The following is a 7,716-nucleotide window of genomic DNA, read 5'->3' as shown; positions in this document are numbered from 1 at the left end:
TCCCCACCCGCCCCTCCGTTTCCCCAGGTCCTCCCCAGGCACATGGTACTGGCCAGAAAAACCACATTTCCCAGGTGCCCTTGCAGCTAGGCTTGGTCACGTGACCAACTTCAGGCCAATGGGGCGTGAGCAGAAGCCACAGCCCAGCAGGGCTCCTGCCCTAGAGTCCGCCAGCCCCCTTCACCTGTGCCTCAGGCTCCAGAAGACGTGGGGGAGGGAGCCCTGGTGGGTCAGTGGCTGAGACAAAGCCCCAGGGGAAGGCAGTTAGAGCTGAGGGCCGTGGACAGAGCAGGGGGCAAGGTCAGAGGGTTCAGCTGCCCTGATGCCCAGCTCCTTCTGAAGCCTGATCCACGATCCCACCCCAAGACGCAGCATCTTCTAGGGTAGATTCTCTGATCCAGGCAGTGTTTCTGTCAGCCCCTGATACCGGCTCTGCCTGGACTGAATTGTGACCCCCAGATCCCTAAGCTGAAGGCCCACGTATTTGGAGAGCCTCTACAGGGGTCATGAAGGTTACAGGACCTAGTGTGGGTCCTGGTTCAGTAGCTTTAGGGTCCTTATAGGACAAAGGAGAATGTCCAGACATGGGTGCCCACAGGGTGCCCATGGGGCCTGGGCCAGCTGAGGACACCAGGAGGGAGTGGCCCTATGCGAGCAGGGAGAGGGGCCTGGGGGAGCCACACCTGCTGAGCCTCGACCTTGGACTTCCAGCTCCACATCTGCAAAGAAAGTTTAAGCCACCAGGTCTCCAGTTCCTTGTTACAGCCACCCCAGCAGGTAAAACAGGCTCCTGCCACCACTGTCCAGGCAGGTGGGATCCCTTCCCTCATCACAACAAAAGCAGATTTAAATGTAATAGCCAGGGACAGTGGCCCACGCCTGTAATCCCAGCGACTCAGGAGGCTGGGCCAGGAGGATCACAAATTTGAGGCCAGCCTTGGCAACGCAAAGAGACCCTGGTCTCAAAATAAAATTAAAGGGGCTGGGGATTATAGCTCAATAGTAGAGCACCCCTGGGTTCAATCCCCAATTAAAAAAAAAAAAATCGTACACACGCACACTAAAGCCTTTTTTTAAAAAGGAGAGGTGGAGGGAGAGACAGAGGAGATGGGACTTGAGAGGCCAGTCTCGAGCCCAGTTCGGCCTGCTGGAAGGCGAGAGCAGCTGGGGACCCAGGTTGGGTGTGGGAGTGGAGACCAGGAGCCTTGCAGCCTGGCACAATGTCACTCAAGAAGTATCACCTTTGTCCCTGGTTGGGGTTTGCGCTCACTGAGTGGTTCCTCATTGCCACACAGAGGCATGACAGGAGCCAGGCTGCGCCAGCAGGGGGCAGCAGAGGACCGCCCAGATGTACAGGCCACAAGGTGCCTGGCGCCTCCCCCGCCCTCCTGGGTACCCAGAGGGCCCACCCAGGTACGGGGCCCAAAGTATGGGCGCCTCACTCACTTGCTTGGGCTGTGGCAGGCACGCCCACGGCTCCTGAACTTGGCCTTCCCAGTTCCTACAGCCCAGCCCTGAGCCAGGCAGCTTCTCTCCCCTGTCTGCCCAGCCTCCTCCCGGTCTCTTCCCACCCCAAGGCATCCCAGGGGTCTTTTTAAAACCCAATTGGACCTGCCCGTCCCTGCGTAGAACTATTCACAGCTCCTATTCCCCCACGGTCCAGGGTCACAGCCTGCAGCGCCCTCGAGGTCTGCGTTCTAGGGGCCTGTCCACCTCTTGGTCAGCCCTCCTTGCCCCTCGCCCCCACTCTGTGGTCATGGGCTGGAGGAAGGGACCTCTTTCTGGTCCCAGAACTCTCTGCCCCATCTCAGCGCAGACCCTCCACGCTCTTCCCGCTGCCCGGAGCCTGCTCCCGGGACACAGCTTCCCTCCCTCTGCCCCTCGCAGCTCAGGTGTCAGTCCACGCCTCCTCCTCCTCCAGGCAGCCCTGACTCCCGGGCTGGGTCGGTCCCCTGTGTCCATCCACTCAGCCCTGCCTCTTCTGCTCATCCCTGGGGGCGGGTCAGCCTGAGCACCCGACCTGAGCCCTGGGAGGGCAGGGCCAGGGCGCTCTCCACCGCAGAGACCCCGGCACCAGGGCTCAGAACCCACGGAGTGCAGGGTGCCCACTCTACACAACCTGCCCCCGAGCTGGTGACCTCCTTTCCTTCCCTGAGAGAGGCGCATGGAGCAGTCACTGTGCCCCCAAAGTCTGATGCATGAACTTGACTGGGCACGGGGGACACGAGCAAGCAGCTCCCCCTCTCAGGGAGCTCAGTCCTGCGGAAGAGGTGGCCTGGAGCTCAGTGTAATAAGACTAAGTAGGATAATCGCCTATCGAGCACTTATTATACGCCCTGCCTGTGCCGAATGCTTTCGGCTTATTGCCTTGTTTTATCTTCGCAACGGTTTTGTGAGTGAAATACCCGATCATCCCCATTTTACAGATGAGGAAACCAGGGTGCAGAACAGCGAGGTCTCAATGGATCCAAACCTCCAGCAGGAGGGGACAGCCTGGTCAGAGCCCCGTCCCCCGAGCGCCCGCTCTGTCCACCCGCGGTGGCCACCAGGGGTCGCTGTGCCCCCACCGCGGCTCCTTCCCGGAGTCCGGCAGCCCCGCCCGGTTCTCAGGGCTCCCCGGTTCTCAGGGCTCCCCGGGTTCTCAGCGCGCGGCTCCGCGTGTGCAAATGAGGAAGTGGCCGTGGGGAAGGAAATGGGCTGGGCTGTGACCCAGGGCCATTATGATTCATGGGGAAAACCCTTCTCTTCCGAATTCAACGCCTTTGTGTGCAAAAGGGCTTGTGCAACCCGCGGGGAGCAGAGTCAGCGGTGTAGACTGGCGAGCAGAAGTGTGGACGCCCCCTCACCGGCCCACCCCAACTGCCCCGCGGCCCAGGGTCGTCTGCAGCGGATGGTGGGGATGGAGATGGGGGCAGGGGACGCGCCTCTTTGGGGCCAGGGATGTCGCTCAGTGGGCGCGCGCCCTCCAGCCCAGGCTGGGCCCTGGGTGCCATCCCCGGGCCCCGGGAGACAGACGTGCAGAGAGGCCGGCGCGTCCCGTCGGCCGCACACACGGGTCCGCTTAAGAGGCTCAGGAGGCTGAGGCAGGAGGATCGCGAGTTCAAACTCAGCCTCAGCAAAAGCGAGGCCCTTAAGCAACTCAGCGTGACCCCGTCTCTAAATACAATATTAAAAAGGGCTGGGGGTGGGGCTCAGTGGTCAAGCGCCCTGGGTTCCATCCCTGGTGCCCACCCCACCCAAATCGTGGCCTCTCTAATATCCCATAACTGTAGATACCACTGAAATGCGGACGCTGGGCAGGGACGATGTTAGGAAGCCTTCTTTGTATTTCCACATTTTAGGTGAAATGATGGCCCCGTGTGTCCGGGTTTTTATTTGCTCTCCAGGCGACCCAGGCCTGGCGCTTGCGTGCTGGGGGCTCTCTCTGCCACCTGAGCTGAGCTGCACCCTCAGCCCTGGGAGGCTTTTTTCCAAGGAGTCCAAATCTTTAAAGCAACCGGCTGAAGGGGCCATGAATAAAATGATACGATGCTTTCAAATGCAGCCCCCCGCCTCCCTCCCTCCCCACAGGTCCCCCGTCTGTGGTGTCACCCAACCAGGAATCAAAAATATTCAGGGGAGGAAAACAAAAAGTTGTGTCTGTAGTAAATAAGCCCAGACACTTCTTCTTGTCATTATTCCCTAAACGAGGCAGTGTGACTATTGACGTGCACCCACAGCTCAGTCTGTGTTGTTAAATGCGTAGAGAGGCCCTAAAACACACAGGGGAGTGTGCGCGGCTTCCCCACAAACTCTGTGCCCTCTTATACAAGGTAAGGGACCAGCTGCCAGGGGTTTTGGGGCCCTTAGGTCCCCAGAGCCAATCCCCTGGGGACACCCAGGGACAACTGGACTTACTACCACAGAGGGCCCCTGGGCGGGGGGAGACAGAGGGTATGGGGGGGTCCTCCCTTTGTTTTTGATGAGTGTGAAATTTTCCATAATAAAAGTTTTTTAAGTTGATTTTAACCCCAACTTGAAATCCAAGTTCAACTGCTTTTCCATCTTCCTGGTGGGATAAAGGAAGCCCCAAGGAGGAAAATACCTAGCCCTTGGGGTCCCCAAAGAACCCTGGTGCACCTCTCCCCCTCCCTCCCTCCCTCTCCCCCTCCCTCTCCAGCCTCCACCTCCCTGACTGCACCCTTCACTTCCTGCCCCCCACCTTCCAGCCCCTCCCACCTATCCACCCAGCCCCCCATGGAACCTCTCATCTCAGACCCAGACCCTTCCCTCTGGGCCTCAGGGACTCAGCCCAGCTGGATCTTCTCATCCCCAGACTCCAAACAATGTCAAGGACCTATCAATCAAGGGCCATCTTGCATTGAAGGTCCTCCTCTTCGGATCAGCTGGTGCCTGGGCGACCACCTCCTGTCACTGGCCCTCCCCCTGACCCAGCTCCAGCCACATCAGGCTCCTTACTGTCCCCACATTCTTCAGTGAATTTCCTGCCTCAGGGCCTTGGCACCTGCTCTACCATCTACCATCACTCCTCCCCAGAGCCTGGTGCACCTGTGGGGGTGCACACCTGTAATCCCAGCCACTTGGGAAGCTGAGTCAGGAGGATCTCCAGTTTGAGACCACCCCGGGCAACTCAGTGAGACCCCCGTCTCAAACAAAATAAGAGTAAAAACAAAATGCTGTCTAGGCTTAGTTTTTAAAAAGGTGGGGGGAAAGATTTTTCTCCTATCTACAGGTTCCCTGTCACCTCACACCTCAGACCAGAAAGCCCCCCCCCACCTCCCCGTCCCTCCCTGTCCTTGTGCTAAATTTTCTGTTCTGTTCCTGTGGCACTTATCTCCACCTGTATGCATGCTGTATCAGCTCGTTCCTGCCCATCTCCTGCCAATAGGGTCTGGCCCCACCAGGGCAGAGATATGTCTGTGTCCACAGCTTGGCACGGGGACAGCACTCAATAAATATTTGTTCACTGATTGAATGACTTGGAAATTCCCCGGCGGCCCAGGGCGGGCAGAGGTCCGAGGCTGGCTCCTCCCACCCACCTGCCCTCCTGCGCCGCGCCCGCAGCCCCGTGCTCCCTCCAGGGTGAGGGACTAGGGGACATGAGGTTCCTTCTCTCCTCCAACAGCTTCAGGGGCCCCAACCCAGACCAACCCCAGGACCTTGCCAGGAGGTACAGGAAGCCGCACCCTGGGGACAGATCCATGGGCAAACACCAGGGCACCTGCCCATGTGATAAGCCGGGGACAGCCGGGTTCACACGGAGCAATTAGCCCAGCTGCCCAGGGAAGAGGGGACAAGGGTCCTGCCACCCAGGCCCACGTCCAGGTTTCTAACAAATACGAAGTCAGAGGTGGGCGGGGGCTTGATGAGGCTCCAGCTCCCCCGGAACTCAGGACCCCGCTGAGATAAGAGGGCTGGGGACCCAGAGCTTACAAAACAAGGCACACAACTGTCCCCAGGCAGCTGGATGGGGAGGTAGGAGGCGATGGCCTGAGTCTCAGGTCCCTTGTCTGCAAGATGAGTTTTCTGTTGGGGGCGGGATGAGCTAACAGGAAAGCCAACAAGGTCCCAAAGTCACTGCCAGGGACCACGTGCCTGTGGTCCCTGCACTAGGGAGGCTGCGGCAGGAGGATCACTGGAGCCAGACGCTGAGAACCAGTCTGGGCACCAGACGCGGAGCCTGCTCTGTCTTTTTATTTATTTTTATTTTTGAGAGAGAGAGAGAGAATTTTAATATTTATTTTTTAGTTCTCGGCGGACACAACATCTTTGTTTGTATGTGGTGCTGAGGGTCGAACCCGGGCCGCACGCATGCCAGGCGAGCGCGCTGCCGCTTGAGCCACATCCCCAGAGCCCTGCTCTGTCTTTTTAAATAAGAGAGACAGAGAGAGATGGAGAGAGAGAGAGAGAAATGGTCTCAACAAAAAAATCCACAGTCCCACCGCCGTCCGCTACCTGATCCAGCAAACAAAAGAAATGTGTCAGCCACGGATGAAATTTGAAGTGTTCTAGCCAGACCCAACCCAGCAGCTAGAAAGGCTGAGGCAGGAGGATCGCAAGTCGGAGGCCAGCCTCAGCAGCTTACAAGGCCCGAAGGAACTTAGACCCTGTCCCAAAAAAACAAAAGAAAAACAGGTCTGGGGATGTGGCTCCGTGATGAAGTGCCCCTGGGCTCAATTCCTGGTGCCAAAAAAAGAAAGAGAAATGTGTCCTCAAAAAGAAGGGCAGTGAGGGGTCATCACGGTCTAGTCCCCAGGAAGTCAAGGCCACGACCTCCCACCCACCTCACAGAGAGGCAAAAGCCCCTATTCACAACCTCCTGCTCTAGCGCCTGCTCAGCCCCGGGCCAGGCACATAGTAGGTGCGCAAGAAACTGCAGCTCTGGATTGAACCGAGACCCAATCTCACGTGGGGAGCACCGGGTGCACCGTGAAGGTGAGCAGCAGACGGGAAGGGCCTGGGGTGCGTCAGGTGCTGGGGGCCACGGCTGGGTCTGGACAGAAGCCAGTCCTGCCCCCGGCTCCCTGGCCCAGCCTCGTGGCCCGCCCCAGTCAGGTGGCAGGGCCCTGGAAGCCTGGGCCTCCCTGGAGACTCGTCTCCCTCTCGCTGTCACTCACACCTGGTGTCCGGTTCCACAAACAGTCTCTGAGTCCCTGCTCTGTACTGGGCAACGTGCCGGGCAGTGATGGGGACACTCTGGGGACAGCCCAGGCCCCTCTTCTTGAGGTTCACATAGACCATCCCCAGACAGTGAACATCAGGTGATAAGGGCTGGGGTGGGGGACCCCATAGGGCAGTCTGGAGGGCTTCCCGGAGGAGGAGACAGTGAAACAGAGCAGAACATGCTGGGTGGAGTGGCAGTGAGACAGAACAACAGTGTCACAGGGTCCCAGCAGGCAGGAGAGGGGGTCCCTGAGGCTGTCGGGTGGGTAGGCAGAGCCTCACAGGTCACTTTCCACTGAGGGCACTGGGGAGCCATAGCAGGTTCTGAGCAGGGGAGGGACAGGCAGGTTTCTGTTTTAGGATGTGCCTTTGTCTGCCAGATGGAGGGGACATGGGAGGAGGCGAGGCCAGGGCCAGGGACTGAGGAAGAGTGGAGGGGAGAAGAAGCCGGGCATCGCCGGGGGACCCGGGAATGGGGAGAGGTTGGGTGGGGGCCACAGGGAGGGAGGAAGGTTTCAGAAGCAGTCAGCAGGGTGGGCACCTCAGGGGGGAGGACCGGGCCCCCCCGTCCCTGCAGTGGGGACAGGGGACATCAGCCACCTCCCACGAGGACCAGGGAGAAGAGCGCCTCTGGGAGGATTCAAGATCAGTTAGAGACGAGGTCACTCTGAGGTGAGCGAGAGGCACCGGGGACACGGGGGGGAGGGGGGGGGCATCCTGAAGGACACTGGGCCGTGGTCCCAGGACTGGGGTGATGGCAGGGCCATCCCGAGCAGGTGAGGTGAGGCCACAGGTGGAGTGGGGACAGGAGGCGCCAGGACTCCCCCTCGCCGCCTCCCCGTGGCCTCCCTCGGTCCCCTCCCCTCCACCAGCGCCCAGCCCTGCGAGGGCAGCCGAGGACAGCACCCGGGGACACGTGAGCCGCAGGTATGGCCCCCGCCCAGACGCAGGCCCAGAGCCACTGAGACACAGTGATAACAACCGTGCGGCCCTGGGGACGCCTGCCAGCTGCCCAAACCAGTGTGAGAGGGCAGACCACCCCCCCCCCCGGCC

Source organism: Marmota marmota, unplaced genomic scaffold (assembly GCF_001458135.2).
Source record: "Marmota marmota marmota unplaced genomic scaffold, marMar, whole genome shotgun sequence".
NCBI classification, from domain to species: domain Eukaryota; kingdom Metazoa; phylum Chordata; class Mammalia; order Rodentia; family Sciuridae; genus Marmota; species Marmota marmota.
This window is presented reverse-complemented; position numbering follows the sequence as displayed.